Source organism: Cibotium barometz, chromosome 48 (assembly GCF_041138505.1).
Source record: "Cibotium barometz isolate CiBa-2024 chromosome 48, ASM4113850v1, whole genome shotgun sequence".
NCBI lineage: Eukaryota > Viridiplantae > Streptophyta > Polypodiopsida > Cyatheales > Cibotiaceae > Cibotium > Cibotium barometz.
In genome coordinates, this window is record NC_141093.1 from 35,254,092 (window position 1) to 35,273,205 (window position 19,114).

Consider the following 19,114-nt stretch of genomic DNA (forward strand, 5'->3'; position numbering starts at 1 on the left):
AAACGGCATGACTGTGAACTCATAATGCCCATAGCGAGTATTGAATGCTGTCTTTGGGATATCCTGCTCCTTGATTCTAATCTGGTAGTACCCGGATTTGAGATCTATCTTTGTAAACATTTGGGTACCACTTAATCGATCCAGAAGTTCATCAATCCTAGGAATAGGATATTCTCAATTGTTAATTGATTTAGTCCTTTGTAGTCAATACAAAGTCTTAACATTCCATCTTTCTTCTTTTGAAAGAGAACGGGCGCACCCCAAGGTGAGACACTGGGTCTAACGAATCCCTGCTCTAACAGTTGTCTTAATTGCTCCTTAAGTTCTATGGCTTCAAGGACTGGCATTTTGTATGCATGCTGGGCTACTAGCTGAGCTCTGGGGGTTAATTCAATCTCATGATCTACTTCACGAGACGGAGACATCTCAGTCAGCTCTTCAGGAAATACATCTGCATACTCACTTAACTATTCTGGTTCTTTAGCCTTCCATTTTATGTCTACTGGATTCATTTTAATGACATACACAGCTTGCCTTTTTCTGAGCCCTTTTAATAATTTGGAAGCCTTGACTAATTGCAGCAGTGGTGGGGATCCGGAAATTCCAATTCCTTGAACTTTATTCCCGTGAAGGTCTAGGAAAGAGATGGTTCCTTTGTGACAATGAATGTCAGCCTGAGACTTTTGGAGCCAATCCATTCCAAGGGTTCCATCATATACTCCCAGGGGTAGGACTCTGAACTAGCACTCTGTTAGGTTCCCATCTAAGCTAAGCTGAATAAGGTCAGAGTGAAAAGAATCTTCCCATTGGCTAATTTCACTTGCATAGGTTTCCTTGATTTTTGATTTAGGACTAATTTAAGTAGACATCCTGGGAAAATAAAAGAATGAGTGCTGCCTGAATCAATCAAAAGCTTGACATTCTTACCCTGGTACTCTACTGGAGTTTGGAGGACTGAGATTTGACGGTTATTCCCCTGATGCTCAATTGCTGCATAGATATGTCCTTTCTCTTCCTCCACTTCCTCAGCTATGGTGACTACTTTGGCTGCTGCAGTCTGAGGTGGAACTCTCTCTCTTTGGTTATTCCAATTCTGGGAGGGAGTTTAGAGACTGCTTTGCATGGAGGCTGCAGGCTGAGCTGGCACTCTTCTGGGGTTACCCTGATTTTGGCGCTGGGGACCCTGATTGGACTGATAAGAAGGAGTCTGTCTTAGAACTCTGGGACATATCAAAGTTTTTGAGAAAACTTGCAAGATCCCCTTGCCTATTGAAAAGGCACTGTGTAACAAGGGGATCAAGAATTGTCACTTGCACAGCCATTGATTCATGAAGATCCCTCATAAGACATCTGGAGACACAAACAAAACATGTCAACAAAATATGGTTCTTGAGAAATTCATCAAGAAAACAAAAGTAAATCCCTACAAACCTTAGGCAGATGAAGAGGACTGTGTCAGATATCTCAATATTAGGATTCACAAGCATGCTTGTGTCCTCAGGGGCAATGTCACAATACACCTCATCCTCTCCAGGCATGGACACATCTACTATCATTTGACCTGTCACATTCTTATAAAGCTCTGAATTGGATGAATGGAGAATCTCAGCTTGCTGAGAAAGAAGTGCATCCTCTGAAATTTTCTCCTGCTCTCTCTCTTTTTCAACTTCTTCTTTGATATCCTGAGCTTTTCTTGTATCATAAGGATGAGAAATATCTTCAATAACAACAGACTGCTTGGGTTGCCTTGCTGGAGGGATATTAAGAATTTCAAAAGCTCTCATATCTTGACTTGGAATAGGCTCCAAAGCTTTGTCAAACTTATATCTAAGTCTGGACACCAGCACAAAATCTTTGCTCATAAGAGTGATCCTATGAGCAAATGCAGCAGCAATGTAGCCATCATTCATAAAGTCGATTAAAAAATCTTCAGCAGCCTCTTGAAGACACATGAGGGCCTGGGTCTCCCATCGAACTTTCTGAAGATATGTGTTTCTCATTTTACCAACTAACCTTTCTGATATGTCCCTGACAACCCGAGTAAATGGCAGTCGAGGGATGAGAAGACAACCCGAGTAAATGGCAGTCGAGGGATGAGAAGACTTGTAGATTTCTGTGCTGCTCTTATCTCTCTTAAGGACTTCACCTGATAATTCAATCTCTTTCTTGCTGTCGCCCTCGCACGAGGCTTTGGAAGAGGCTTTTCCTGTTCGGAAGGTCCTGGCTTGTCTTCAGCTTTTTCAGTCTCCAATGGTGGGTAAACTTTCCTTGCAGTCTGCTTTGTCCTTGCCATTGAAGCTTAAAAAAGAGACCAGATGAAGCGATGTGTATAATTGGACAAAAGAATGAGGTAGCCCGAACGAAGCGATAGAGCGAATCCAAAGATTATGGATAGTGATAATCGCTTGATTCGGGCACGAAATAAAAAAAAAAGAAAAATCCCGAACGAAGCGATGAGGACAATCCTAGAGGTTCGGATGTGTCTAATCGCTTGATGCGGGCAGGATTTAATGAAAACTTGAAGTCCCGAACGAAGCGATGTGGAGAATCCTAGAGAATCGGATGTGTGTAATCGCTTGATGCGGGCAGGGACTAAAGAAAACTAGAAGTCCCGAACGAAGCGATGTGGAGAATCCAAGGATCTCGGATGAGCGTAATCGCTTGATTCGGGTAGGGAATTGTGAAAACGCTTGATATGGGAAAAGTCGGGTTGGGAAACAAAAGGTAGCCTGCTTTCGCTTGATACAGTGTCGGAGAAAAAAATGAATATTTTCAACAATATTAAGTTTTTATACCTCGGATATGTCGTACAAAGTACCGTTGGGTACACGTGGTATGTAATCATTATTGCCACGTGGCATAAACGGTCACTATTTAATGTCTTTTAGTCACGCGCTTTCAATTTTTTTCCCCAGTTTTGGACCACTCATTTGCGTCAGAAGCTGTGCACCGTTTTCTCTTCCAAACCCTATTTTGCAAAATTAAAAATTTATTTCGAGACCTTTGATTTTTCAAAGCCCGTACCAAGCGATAGAGTCATTCCAATTTTTTTGGACCTTTCATTTTCGCTTGGTTCTGGCACATCAGAATTTTTCAGGCATTTTTCTCAAATATCTCAATGAGTAAAGGTGTTGCGGGTCGACATGAGCTTGTTGAAGAAAGCCCAAGTGAGAAACTCTTGAATGCTATTTTGCAAGATGGTCATGATATGAAGATATACGTTGATGCAGTGGAGATTTTCAATCCAAGGTTTTCTCTTTCAGATGTTTTGTTGAAGCTCAAGGACATTCTTGAAGATGAGTACAAGCAATTTGAAATGTCAATTCAAGCTCATTGTTTTCGTATCGGAGACCATGATTTTTGTCACCTTACAGATTTTACACAGCTATCTGTGGAGAAAGCCAAAGTAACAAAGAGGTTCAGTAGATTTTCAAATAGAACTTCTTTCACATGCCCTTCATCCATTTCTTGTCCTATCCATAAAAAGCATTGCAACCTTGTCCCCAAGGATGTCTCCTTTCTTTTCTTCCTATTTTTGAAAGCAGAAATACAGGATAAAGAGCAACAACCAGAAATTGATGCAGAGAATGAGGAAGAAAACTTAAATGTCACCACAGTTTCAAAGTTAGAGAAATGTGAAGTTTTAGAAGAGGAAGAAATTGATGTTCAAGCTGAGGAGAGAGAAAGTGCCAATCTTGATGTTGCAGAATTTAGGGCTTCCACTATTACTGAAGAGCCTTCAGAGGTAGCAAGTATATCTGAATCCTCTGTTACTCTTCCAAACCTTCCTTTCTTTTATATCAATGAGAAAGATTTTATTCCTCTTTCCTATCTTCAATGTCTCTTCAATATCAGAGAAGACTACTGTATTGCAGCAATTTCAGAAGCTTGTGAAGTGGCCAAAGACTTTATTGATACAGAAGTAGAGCCAAAGGAAGAGTTTTTGGCACTTGATTTGCAAACATCTGACAACTCATTTATCCCTGCTACTACTGATGCACTTGCCTTGTGCCTTAAAAAAATGGAAGAGGGGAAACCTTCCTTGAGTGATGAGGATTTTGAGGACAGGCTAATTGAGTTGGGTATTGAGTCTTTTGGCAGAGATTTCAAGCTTCAGGCAGATTCTGAAAAAGTGGAAAGGGTTGGCTCATGCAACTTGATGAAAGACAAAGTAGTAATTGAGGATGAGTTGCAGAAGGTAGCTTCCATTTAATCTTTTGTTAAATGTTATTGTGATTGTAATTTTTTTTAATTGAGGTTTTTGTCTTGCAGATTGAATTGCTTGATAAGGATGATTTTCTGGGAAGAGCTAGAGGCAGCAGAGTGAAATCTACAGAAACTAGGTCAAGAAGGCCTTCATCTGCTCTCATGCACTACTTGCCTACATTGGATAAGGCTGTGTTCTGTGCATTCCACATGAACTTCTCTGAAGATGCTGAGTTGCCAATATTTGCCTTGAAGGTGTTGTCAAGGTTCATGGGATATACTCCCCTTCAAATAAATGCTAACAAGGTTTTGCTTCTGGAGAGAGCTGCTGCTCTTAGAATCTTTGGATATGCTGCAGGTTTCAATGCCTCAAGAGCAGGATACTTTCTTTGCTACTCTAGCTATGCAGCTGCAGCTAAGGTGTCAGATATCAATCTTCTTGGAGGTTATAGAAGGAGAAAATTTTTGAGATACAGAGGTGACATGCCAAGTAGTCCCAAGAGAATCAAATACTAATGTACACAATATTTTGCAAGGACCGACTTTATTTCAGCAAAATTTTTTGTTAGAGGTACAAATGTGTTAGTAATCATTAGTCTCTTTCTTGAGGTGTTGGTGTAGTTTCAGATTGCTGGGTCTTTGATCTCATCCTTTGTAATTGCCTCCTGTAGAACCAATTGAATAATTCGTCTAGTGCATTGCTTCTTCTTTGTCCACCTCCTCCTCTTCGGGTACATCTAAAAAAGGAAGTTCTCGCTTGATAATGAGACTTTTTCATTCCTTGTGTATTCCATGTTGCAAGTGGTCCTTCTGTAGCAAAATATGGTCCATGCAAGTAAAGAATATGCTACAAAGAAAATTTTTGTTAGTACATTTAAGAAATTACAAGTTATAAGTCTGGACACACCAATTTATAACTGTTTTGATAAGTCTGAATACTCACCAAGTAATAAGTTATGTCTTTTTCTCCCCAGGCATCTGTGATAGCTTTGATCAAAAGCTTTATTGCGTTTTTGAAATCATCTGCATAAGTATTTGAACCAACTTGTCGTCTAAGGACTTTGAAAAAATTGTCGAGTTTTTTCCAAACTTCCATACGTTTGTTGGCTACATCTGGTCTACTTTTGACATTTGTGGTGATGACACACAGCTATTTCCAACAGTTCCACATTGCGTTGACTTGTTTGGTGTCATGGTTGCTCAAAAATCTTCTCGCTTTTGCTCCTCCCATTGAAACATCTTGCAGAACATCACCTGTACCTCCAGAAAGAACAGGATCTTTTTTAAGATGCACTTCCCCACCATGAAAACCCATTTGAGAGAGCAAGGCTTCGCACTTTTCTATGCACTCATCTGCAAGTTTAGTCGGCTTAATAGAATATGCATAGTCCAGATGAAGTCTGAGCAATTTGTCCAAGATTCTTATCTCTGCATGCAGTGTACATATATGCACATTTTTCAAATGTATTGGTAGAATTGGATCCCATATTTTAACAGAAGTTGGATAATCGACAACATTCACATTATTTCTGGATGGTGGTTTTCCAATCTCATTTTCTGCAAGCCATTCTTTTGTCCCTGTGCTTGCCATGCAATAAAGACATGGATATTTGGTATTTGCTCCTCCACATACACCAAACATACACTTCAACGCCTTGAGGTCGGCACTCAAATGCCATTCCACAATGAAATCACCTATGTCGTCAACATGAAGGTGTTCACCTGTATTTTGGCTCTGAATAACTGAAGGAATGTCTGTTTTTGAGAAGAGCCACTTTAATGTTTCATGACTCTCTACTGGTACCTGAGCTGATCCAATCCACCATAGCTCCATTTCTGATTGAGTTTTGTGGTATGGAGAATCAAGCTTACCCTGACTATAGTCCAATGCTTTATTCATTAGGGATATAGATATTCTTTCCATTTTTTGACACTTTTGGATTTGAGCTTCATCTAATTTTAAAACAAATACAAGTTTTCCTTCACAATCTATTTCTCTTATGTTGTAATATCTCACCATAAAAGATTGGACTTTTCTAATGTTCATCCAAATATTATTATAAACGTTGTATTCAAAAGATGATTTTTTTTTTGTCTCTCATATGGCATTGTTCCCTCAATATGGAAATACTCTCCGAAATGTTTAGAAATTTCCTCATTTAACAGAGTTCTATATTTTCCAACATTGTGAGGTCTAGGCAACCCAAAAGCTTTGATTTTGTAATACTTAAGGACCCTGAACCAGGTTTTAGAGATGGCTCTGTATCCCTTTCTACTCACTCCCACTGTGTCACAAACTTCTTGCATTTGGGAAGGCTGGACTAATAAGTCCATATCTTTTAATAGATGTTGAAAGACCAGTTTTTTTTTAGTTTGATTTTCAGGAAGTTCTAAAAGTTTCAAGATATCCGACCTATTCATAAGCTCATTCAAAAATCTCACCCTTTCCTGAGCATTAGACATGTCAAATCCTAGAAGGTTAGTAACATGATCTCTTACAAGTTTTAACCTTTTTTTTCTTTGTCCAGATCTCTCTGTTAAGTTAACTACATCCCGCATTCGTTTTACTCGTGCTCTTAACCCTATTGGAGTTTCTTTTAAGGATTTCAATTGATCATTTTCTTGTTTCAAAGACACTATTTCGTTTTCAAGTTCTAAAATTTTTGTTGCATTCAAAGATGAAGTATTTTGAAGATATGTAGTATATTCTGCATAATTAATATGTGATTGAGATAGTCTTGAACTATAACCAAGTAAGCCATCCTCCCCATCACCAACAAATCTAATCAAATCATGTGGTGTGTGAAAAGAAGGATACCTTCCTGTTTTGGGATCCGGTGGATATAGACTTCCATCTGTCCATAGGTCAATATGCTTCTTTCCTTCGTTGCGAAGATGTTGAGCTTCATTTGCACATGAAAGGGATCTTTGGTAGACACTCCGTGTAGTTGCATACTCTTGGTTGAGCTTGATGTTCAAATGAAACTTACGATTAGATGTATCACTCATTACTAACCGAGCAAAAAATATAAGCAGAGCTATTAGATCATGAGAGACACAGAAGAATGAGAATGAGATGTAGCTTGTGAAATTTTTAGAGAAGCAGAGGAGTGATTTTTTTGGAGAATGGATAAGAGCGTGTTTGGAGAGAATGGTCATTTTGCCGCGTAGTCACTAAAAGAGGACAAATTTCGAGACGAGCCATTAAAGAGTAGCATGAAAACGATCTATTTTTTAAGATTTTAAAATATGCACTTAGATACGTATTCAATCAGATAGATACGATTTAAATACCCAAAACGGCTAAATTTGGAGCCGTTTTGACCGTCAACATTCTACTAATTAGCAAGTTAGCGAAATTCCTTACACAGCCCATTTTGAGACGTTTTTGGCCCTAATGGAGTGAGATTACCACCTCCATCGATTCTTCATTAATTCAATATGCTTGTGATGTGGCTGGAATCAACATGAAAGGGTACCAAGCAATCCGTCAGGTTGTAAAAGATGCATTTCGAAGACAAAGAATCACTGGCACCTTATTTCCTACACTCAAGGTGATTCACAATGTCAAGCGTATCAATAATGATGATGTGCAGCGAGCTATAGGACAGTTTTATCACGTTGAGGACACACTAACATTAGACACAGGGTCGAGTAGAAAGAAAATCAAGACAACAAGTATAGAATTTCACTATGATGTTTACAATAACATCTTTGTTCATATTGAGCGACTACAACAAGTTATGGTGAAGTTCTATGGTCTTTCACTAGAAGGTGAGAACTTCCAATTGCTACTATTCATGTTTTTCAGTAGAAAATGAAGGCGATTCTTTTGTTTTGAATATTATAAATTACCATTTATTTACAGTTTTGGGGAGCACACTTTCATTTGTGCTCAAGCTAGATGAGTGCCAAATTGTGAAAGGTCGGAAGCTGGAACGTATGAGCATTACGCTCATGAATGAGGCCATGATATGTGCATGGGAAAAGACTACCAAACCAAGTTTTAGTGTGCAATCTGAGAAACAGGTCTGGTGGCTTGGTGCATTCGAGGTACCAAAGGAGACACATGAGGTATTAACAACATGGATGTTTGAAAGGACTCCCTGGAAAATAGATGTAATCAAAAAGCAAATTGATGTGGTCAACTTTTAGACGTAGAAAACATAGGAAAGTTCAAGGTGGATTCACATCTTGGGGGAGATTTGAAGACAATTAAATGCATGATGGGTTGTGCTCAACAAGGCACGACATCAAGATGGCCTTGTCCATACTTCAATGCTCATATTGATATTCCTAGGCAGAAAAAGACAAATGGAAAAGGTATGCAGAAGGTTGGTTTTGTTGGGAAGGATGCCTCAAAAGGTCCCAAGAAAGGGAAGAAGCAACAGGAAGATGTAGTAGATCCAACCGAGTCAACTGATGATGAAGATGAGGAACAACCAAATGCAAGATGGGTGGAAGGTGATGTCTCTTGATATGCTAGGAGAACCAAACAGGAATTCAAATTGGAGCCCCATCATTATTTTTTCACTAAAGAATATTCACTTTTGCACACTTCATGCATTCATGAGAATCGATCGATTCCTTAAGTGCCATATTGATTATGCATTCACAATGCCTACACAAGAGAGGAAAGTGGCAGCCCTTGGTAAATTAGAGCATCTTTTGAATCCTCTGGGCTGCCATGGTGGAAACGTGAAAATTGAAGTGAATAAACAGGCCTCTAGTATGTCATATGAGGTTGCTTAAAAGGTCTCCATGATTGGAGCAAAGGCAAGGAGCCAGCAAACATAGAGAATTCAAAGAAGACATGGGGACTCTGGAGAGACGTGTGTGCAATCACCACAAATGTAGATTGTCCAATGCCAGCTCTTGTAAATATGCGCAAACATAGAGAATTCAAAGAAGACAACAAACATAGAGAACTCAAAGAAGATAGCAAACATAGAGAATTCAAAGAAGACATGGGGACTCTGGAGAGACCTGTCTGCAATCACCACAAATGTAGATTGTCCAATGCCAGCTCTTGTAAATATGCGCAAACAGCTTTGGATAAATTTCAATAACATGGTTCGCATTATGAATCAAAGTAGCACAACTGTCCAAGAACGAGCATCATTCCAACAACATATCATAGAATTCACCAAAAGTGTGCTAGGTGCTTGGGGAGAGAGTAAAGTAACACACTATATGGTAAGTTGTACAATAAAAAAATAAATTGGTGTTTGAACCTAGACTTTTTCTAATTAAATTCTATTTTCATGTGTACAGCACATAGTTTATGTGCATGGTGCGTATTTCATGAACAAGTTGTTAAAATTAGAGCAATGTGATGAGCTATGGTGGATCAAATGCTAGAATCAACATCATTAACAAAGTGATTAGATGATAATTAAGATATGATTAGTGAGTAATTAACTAATAGCTTAATGTAGGCATGGATCATCAAAAACCAACAAATTCTCATTAGGCCAATGCCTCAATTTATAGAGTTTACATCCAAGCATCAAATCCCACTGATTTCTCCTTGATTCACTCCACCTCTTTTGCTTGATTCTCTCCACCTCTCCCAGAATACCTCCACACTTCCAAGCATCAAATCCCACTGATTTCTCCTTGATTCACTCCACCTCTTTTGCTTGATTCTCTCCACCTCTCCCAGAATACCTCCACACTTCCTAAATCTTCTCATGCTACCCTTTATTCTCTCCCAGTGGATTCTTCTCACCTTTTCATAGGTTCTCTCACATTTACTGATTCTCTTTTACAACCTCTAGCCAAGGGCTTGTTCCCACACACACCCTATTCACTTGTATATTTCAACACCTTCCCTCAAGTGAATACTCCTAGCACACCTGGACCCTATACCAAGTTTCCCTCTTACTTGATAGTCCGTGATGACCAGTGCCTAGCCCCTCAAGTGAACTTAGCACACCTGGACCCTATACCAAGTTTCTCTCTTACTTGATAGTCCGCGACCAGTGCCTCAAGTCCCTAAACTCATAGTCCTTGACACTCTCTCTCTCTCTATGTGTCCAAGGCTACTACAAGTGCCCGCGACCTTGACTAAAGTGCTCACACATACATCTACCACATGGCCTACATCATCGGTGGCTCAGAGGTGGTTTTACTTTGTTGGGGTAGGTTACATTGGGTTGTGGGATTTCTCTCTCTCTCTCTCTCTCTCTCTCTCTCTCTCTCTCTCACAGAAAGATGATCCGACTCCACTTCCTTTGGAGCCTCCATGAAGTTTGCCGATGTCGTTCCTTCTCCACTGGGTTTGCTGTAGCAGTCTCTTGCCATGTGTCCTGGCTTTCCACAGTTGTGGCAAGTGAAGTTCCTTCCTCCTACTCTGCCTCTTCCTCGTCCTCGTCCTTGAGAGAATCCTCCTCGGGTGAAGAATGCTTTTTTTTCTCCTGCTGTTGAGTCGAGCCATTTCTTCTCTTTGCCTCTGCTCTCTTGCTCTAGTAGAGCTCCTTCTATCTCGTGTAGGTTCAATTCAGGTACATTCTTTAGGGTTTTCTCAAATTTTTTCATATTCACCTTTGTCCACACTCTTCAGAAGCACTGCTAGTGCCTCATCATCTTCTACCTTTTTGCCAATAGCTGCCAGTTGTTGCTTAATGCTTTTATATCTGTTCAAGTGTGTGATTAAAGGTTCACTTTCCTTCATATCCAATTTGTAGAATTGCATTAACAGATTTATCTTTGAATTTTTAGCTTGTGTGCCAAATAATTTATTGAGTTCATCCCATGCATCTTTTGCCCATTGTATCCCTGTGATGTGATGAATGATTTCATCATTTAAACTGAGTGCAATAAGTCCCAATGCTTTTTCATTCCTGCTCTTCCACTCAATTTTCCCTCTCACCTCTGGACATTCATCTCTTCCCTCAACTAGCCCCCACAGATTTTTCCTCATGAGCAGATACATGGTTTTTGTCTGCCATGTGTAAAACTGTTCCCCATTAAATTTGGCTATTTCTTGTGCTGTACTCATAATGATGTGAAGGGGGTCTTACCTCTTGATCCAATTTCAAGATTCAAGGGCAGTGTCTATCCTTTTACAACTCTATCTGGTGTTTAAGAGATGCTTACAACAAATTTATCAGCATAAAATCACCAAAAATTACATTAAATCAAGGGTAACCAATTTGTACGGAATGGTTGGAGTATCAAACCTACTCCGAATTGCAATCTGAAGTTATAGGGATGTGTATCAGATACCTAATGGTTAATTTGATTCCTTAATTGTACCAAAATATAGTGATTAGCATTGATTAATCATTGATTAGTAAATTAATCTTCTGTTTTGTGGAGCAATGTGATGAGCTATGGTGGATCAAATGCTAGAATCAACATCATTAACAAAGTGATTAGATGATAATTAAGATATGATTAGTGATTAATTAACTAATAGCTTAATGTAGGCATGGATAATCAAAAACCAGCAAATTCTCATTAGGCCAATGCCTCAATTTATAGAGTTTACATCCAAGCATCAAATCCCATTGATTTCTCCTTGATTCACTCCACCTCTTTTGCTTGATTCTCTCCACGTCTCCCAGAATATCTCCACACTTCCTAAATCTTCTCATGCTACCCTTTATTCTCTCCCAGTAGATTCTTCTCACCTTTTCACAGGTTCTCTCACATTTACAAATTCTCTTTTACACCCTCTACCCAAGGGCTTGTTCCCGCACACACCCTATTCACTTGTATATTTCAACACAAGTATGGATTGCTCGATATGTGGAGTACCCAAGGGATGGAGAAATCACATTATAAAGCAAGAGGGGTTTATCTCAAAAATACAAGACATGGAGGTGGAGCTTTTGCAGGAGGAACACGTACAAACTATCTACAAGAGATGGTTCAATTGGTCAGTATCGCACAACCTTTGGAAGGGTATTGGTTAGGGAGTGGGCCCAACAATCTAAGCTTGTGCAAGAGGCACACAAGGCTGCAAAAAGTCAAATAAATTGATTTGTGATTGATTTGAATAGTATAATGCGTGAACTACTATTCAAATCAATCACAAATAGTATAATGCGTGAACTACTATTCAAATCAATCACAAATCAATTTCAAGTATAAAACAAGCTTTTAATTTAAAGAGTCTTTAACTTCTCTTTATCTTTTAAGTCACAGGGAAATCCTTACTTTTAACATAATCAATTATCATGTTCTAACAAGCAAGGCCATCTCTAGTCACTATAGCTAAGTCTTAACTATGCTTATGCGTTAGTCCATCTGGTCTATATAGATAAGATAGTCAATCTTGATAATAATTTCTAAGGCAAAGCCTAATAATTGGTCTCTTTTGGGAGAGTAATATCTTCCAATCTATTTGGAATTACAGAAAAGTCAAAACTACAGAGTTTGAGGACTTTTAATGCTCCATAAAGCACGTCTCATTGATGGTTATGTAAAAATGAGTTCTAAGGTCTCTTTGAGAACATTCGAAACAACCAAAGTTGTGTTTTCAACATGAAACTGTCAAAAATAGTCGAGTGCCCCACTTTGCACTCGAGTAACTCAAAAACGAAAGAAATTTGGACTTTCTAGAGTCTAATACACTATTGTAGGGTTTCTTTCTGTCTAAAACTTTCATGTTTACATCAAAATCTGATTCTAAACGTAGGGAACGATAAACTCTTCGCAAAACAGTCCCTAATGAAGGTTTATTCTAGAATCTAGTCATAAACTAGTTAAATATTATATCTTCTAATTCTTTCTCTCCCAAAAGTATTTATTCTATGAGTCGCATAGAATAAAGAGATCATGTATAATTCATAAAGTCAAGAATTACTCATCATTAAGCGCGCCCTATATCAACTCAGATTCTCTCATATATGCAAGCACAGTTAAGACTTAGCTATAGTGGCTATAGAGATGACCTTGCTCGTTAGAACATGATAATTTATTATGTTTAAAGTAAGGATTTCCATGTGACTTAAAAGATAAAGAGAAGTTAAAGACTCTTTAAATTAAAAGCTTGTTTTATACTTGAAATTGATTGTGATTGATTTGAATATGCATGCCTTGAAAGATTATGCACTAGAGATGAGTGTGAGATGATATTTATGAGTTATGATTGCTTTGTTTTGTGATGAATGATTGATATGCATGTGTATGACTGATTGATATGCATGTGTATGATGAGACTCGACATGAAATTTTGACAGGGAACGCTGGACAGTGAACGATATTTATGCCCTCTGGGAGAGCCATGTGGTAGAACAACCCAGAGAGGATGAGATTCAGAAAGAGGTATACCCGGGATAGCTGCGATGTCTAGTGTGGAGGTTGTGTGGACGGGCATCGGAGAAAGCCCTAGATTGGTTGGATTTTGATCATTATAGGACAAACCATGTTGTCGAGCATGGTGATGATGATAGAATCTTTGAGATAGACACATACATGACGGGCATCGGAGAAAGCCCTAGATTGGTTGGATTTTGATCATTATAGGACAAACCATGTTGTCGAGCATGGTGATGATGATAGAATCTTTGAGATAGACACATACATGGTGATTGAGATAGACACATACATGGTGATTGATTGAGATGCTATGTTTGAATTGATAGAGATTTCTATTATGTGAATGTTTGTTTGAGATTCTACGATTCTTTGCTAATCTTGGAAATGGCATGCATGCTTATTTTGCTTTTTAAGAAGGTTGATTTGATTGTGTTGTTATGTGGAAACAACATGATTAAGTTGTGTGATTAAGATATGGCTAGATTTAGGACCGTCACAGTTGGTATCAGAGCATAGGTTGGGCACTCTGCACTTAATTGCAGATGTTGTAGGTCTTGGGTAATTGATATTATTATTTTTTGTTCTTCTTTTCTGTGAGATAAAGACAGAAGTTTATTTCTTTAAAAAAGCTTTTGCAATTTTGTTGTATGGTCACAAGATGGCTAACAGATCCATTTTATGATGAGAAGGAAAGTTTTATGCAAAATAAGACACTGTAGATGGGTCACATATTTGTTCTCAGAGAATATGATAGAAAAGGCACGGCGTGATTTCCATTGTGTACAAAAGGTTCATAAAACTAATGAGTGCCAAAACACAAGCCAGCATCACGTGAGGTGCGTGAGAGATTAACTACAAGAGATCAAAAAATAAGGCAAAGTACGCAAGAGAATGTACACGGATTTTCAAGTAATGACAACACTCGGTCGCGAAGCAAGAGGAAAAGCTACTGGGACTATGGCCGAGGAGATTGAAGAATATGCACATATCGATGCCACTGTTCGAGCAGGTAAGTCCGAGATTACGAATAATATATTTCAAGTGCTGATTGACTCGGGAAGCACTTATAGTTTTCAATCACCCACATAACACCATATTAGTGAATTTGGGAATTTTCCAATTTCCATTTTTGAATACTTAAAAAAGGGGACATGGATAACATGTTTATAAGTTTCTCAAAACCCTATCATATGACCTATCGTTGGAAAGCGCTTGAAAAATGGAATCTAAAGAGCTATAAAGCGCTCATTTTGGATTAGTGGTGTTCAAGTTATGGTTAATCCAAACTTTTGACCACGTGTCCCAAACTTGTGGGAAATTCCCATATTCCCCAATATGGTGTTACATGGTAAAAAAGTAAGGAATAACTGAATTTTACCAAAAGAATCGTATGGTAGAGCATGCTTTGAGAAAGCAATAGGCATGTAATGAGTATGTCAAGAATATGCTTTTCATTCATAGGCGACCTCAAGTCAAAAGCTAAATTTCCATATGCTTTGGGAAGATATGATGCCATATTAGGGATACATTGGTTAGTGCCTAGAAAGGACAAGATATAGAAGCGGGTTTGCATGATTAGAGATGATGGTAAAGATTATTGCTTATAGTGTCAAAGATGTGATGTAGAATTTAGAATGATGTCTGCTTTGCAGAGCAGAGCAAGAAAAGTAGTTCACGTATTATACTATTGACTTATTTGATAGTAAGTTATCACTGTGAACTTTATAAGTGTAGGTTGAAAAAAATCTATATCTATTGTGGAGATTGCAAGTGCGTCAATAGAAAGATTGTGTAATCGCATTTGTCATAAAATTTGAAAGTGTTTCTCTTTGTAAGCTCCTTAAGTGAAGAAAGAATAGAGGATCCCTCTCTTGAGGAAGAAATTCGACTAAGTCTAAAGCTATAAGCACAATGAAAATAAGAGTTTGCAAATTGTTTGATTATCTTGAAGTTTAAGACAATACGACGTTAATGTTTTTTATCACATTTATTATTGTTTAAAAAGTTGTGATTCCAAGAAGGCTTGTTTATGACATGGATAGTGATGAAGACTGATTTAAAAGATCAAGATACTTTGTGTAATGCCTCAAGATGTATCTAGTTTCTTATTTAGAGTTAAATTTTATGAAATTAAGACGAGTTTAGGAGACCTGCTAAACTCTAGCATATGCATGACTAGCCTAACATATAAAATTGTTTATCCAAGATCGAAGATATGAATGAAAGAGAGCATAATACTAAGACAAAAGAATGTTATAATATTGAGAGTCTAATAGATGCAGTGATTATAGAGTATGTTGATTTCATCCAAGAGATAGGTAAGAAATGAAGAATCAAGTTAAGAGCCTTTATATCAAGTTAAGATCTTAGACAAGCAAGTCGTTCGTTCCAAGGCTACTTGAAGAAATCTCAAGATAAAGACATGTGGATATTTATGCTTTTCTTAAAAGTCAAAGGCATATGACTTCTCAAGTAATATATCAAGTATAATAGTTGAGTTAGAGAAACTATTTCTCAAGGTCTAATGATTGAAGATAAGATGTTTTTATCGTCGAGGACAAGGATTTCTTAATGGGGAGAGAATGTAACATACCTCCGAGATTAACCAAGTTATGATTAAAGATAATCCTAAGTTTTGGATGCTACAGATTTCAGTAAAATAAATTCTAGCAGGTTTTCAGTGGTTTTTCGGCAGAGTAAAGATTCTAAGTGTTAAAATTACGTGAAAATTCAAGATTGAGTTTTCAATTAGTTACTATACTCAAAGGAAGCCTTTAAGTGTGTATAGATAGACATGCAAATCGAAATTTGATCTAAAAAAAGTAAAACGTGATCTATATTTGGAGTCGACTTTCACACACAACAGATTTTAGCGATTCCGCCCGTGCGATTGTAGACCGCACATATTTTGGTAATTTTAAGTATCCACATGACTAGTATCAAATAACTGTGTGCGGAGTTATACCTATTGTAGATTGCAGCCCCCCTGATAGCAGATCTCAGGAGGCTTGCCAACTCTACAAGTAGCTCCTCCACAACTTTTGGAGAGTAGACATGGATTCCCAATCAATCAAGACATCAGCAAATATATTAGGGAAGTACACAAACACTCTTTCTATTATTTTGCTTTAAATTCTTTTGAGATTAAATAAGAAAATTGATAAGTGCATATATGAGAGAATCTGAGTTGATATAGGGCGCGTTTAATGATGAGTAATTCTCGACTTTATGAATTATACATGATCTCTTTATTCTATGTGACTCATAGAAAAAATATTTTGGGAGATAAAGAATTAGAAGATATAATATTTAACTAGTTTATGACTAGATTCTAGATAAAACCTTTAATAGGGACTATTTTGTGAAGAGTTTATCTTTTCCTACGTTTAGAATCGGATTTTGATGTAAACATGAAAGTTTTAGATAGAAAGAAACTCTACAATAGTGTATTAGACTCTAGAAAGTCGAAATTCCTTTCATTTTTGAGTTACTCGAGTGCAAAGTGGGGCACTCGGCTATTTTTTATAGTTTCATGCTAAAAACACAACTTTGGTTGTTTCGAATGTTCTTAAAGAGACCTTAGAACTCATTTTTAGAGAACCATCAATGAGACGTCCTTTATAGAGCATTAAAAGTCCTAAAACTCTATAGTTTTGACTTTTCTCTAATTCCAAATAGATCGGAAGATATTACTCTCCCAAAGAGACCGGTTATTCGGCTTTGCCTTAGAAATTATTATCAAGATTGACTGTCTTATCTATATAGACCAAATGGACTAACACATAAGTATAGTTAAGACTTAGCTATAGTGACTAGAGATGACCTTGCTCGTTAGAACATGATAATTGATTATGTTTAAAGTAAGGATTTCCATGTGACTTAAAAGATAAAGAGAAGTTAAAGACTCTTTAAATTAAAAGCTTGTTTTATACTTGAAATTGATTGTGATTGATTTGAATATGCATGCCTTGAAATTAATTGTGATTGATTTGAATATGCATGCCTTGAAAGATTATGGACTAGAGATCAGTGTGAGATGATATTTATGAGTTATGATTGCTTTGTTTTGTGATGAATGATTGATATGCATGTGTATGACTGATTGATATGCATGTGTATGATGAGACTCGACACATGAGATTTTGAGATTCGGGCTGGCCGTCCTTAGAGTACAGGGAACCCCGGACAGTGAACGATATTTATGCCCTCTGGGAGCCATGTGGTAGTACCCAGAGAGGACGAGATTTAGAAAGAGGCATACCTGGGATAGCCGCGATGTCCCAGTGTGGAGGTTGGGTGGACGAAAATCGGAGAAAGCCCTAGATTGGCTAGATTTTGATCATTATGAGTCTAACCATGTTGTCGAGCATGGTGATGATGATAGAATCTTTGAGATACACTACAAGACACTGTTGCCATACACGCGTTCAATACACGCGATAAGTTACGGGTGCATGTATGGTCGTGCATATATATGAGTAGTATCGGGCACGTGTATATTGGCATCTAAATTCGCGTGTATTGAAGTTTCAGAAATGCGTCTACCAGCACGTGTATATTGGCATCTAAATTCACGTGTATACTAGTTTTAGAAATGCATGTATCAGCGCGTGTATATATATGCAATTATACACGCGAGAACTTTATCAAGAAAAACTCCATTCCTTTACAAAATTAAAAACTATTTTCTTTAAACCATCTCATAGTACATTACAGTATATATCATTACACAATCCCACTACATGCATTTACAACAATGAAATATATTCAAAAATAAATCATGAGATGATAATTAAAAGACAACATATACAATAGAAATGTCATCAATTTAGAACGATACAGTGATGGATTGGTTAGGGTTCGATCTCATCTTCAATAAGATCCATCCTTGCCAAACGATCAAACATCAATATCCATTTGATCAATTTGTAAGGCTACGATTAAATTTATTCCACTATCGATATTCTGTCCATTGATAATGGTATCGATGCCTTGATCATCCTCATCAACATCACCATCATCCTCAATGGTAGGGTCATTCTCATGATCATGAGAAATCGCACGCTCATCCTCATTATCATGATCATCTCTTATTTCTTGATCATTGATCACAATATCTTCATTGGCATGTTCGACATCATCTTCATTGCGGCTTGTTACATCCTCCATATGCTCCATATCAGTGAATGTATTATACATCACTTTGGAACGTGGTGCAATAGGGATGACGTACCACCATTTAATGTCATGCACCATTGGCAGATAGATAACCTACTCAAATACACATACTGCAGTAATTAATTAGCATATCAAAAGTCAAGGGGTACGTGAGCTTAGATATATATGTACATGAAACACATTAGTAAAAAAATGCATACCTGCTCACATTGTTGTGGCAATACAAGCCTATCTTTCTTTGTTTGCCAAAACTTTGTAGAGTCAATAGTTACATAGCCACTTGCATTTATCGTTGCATTAGGCCCTTTTTCCACCACGTTCATTTGCCATTTGACATCCAAAACATACACAAAGACGCGACGAAAGTCAAGCCTAAATATGTCTTGGATTGTGCCACAATAATCATCCATTTTTCCATTAGCTCCCTCAAAGCTACTAATGACACCGCAATCTTGTGTAT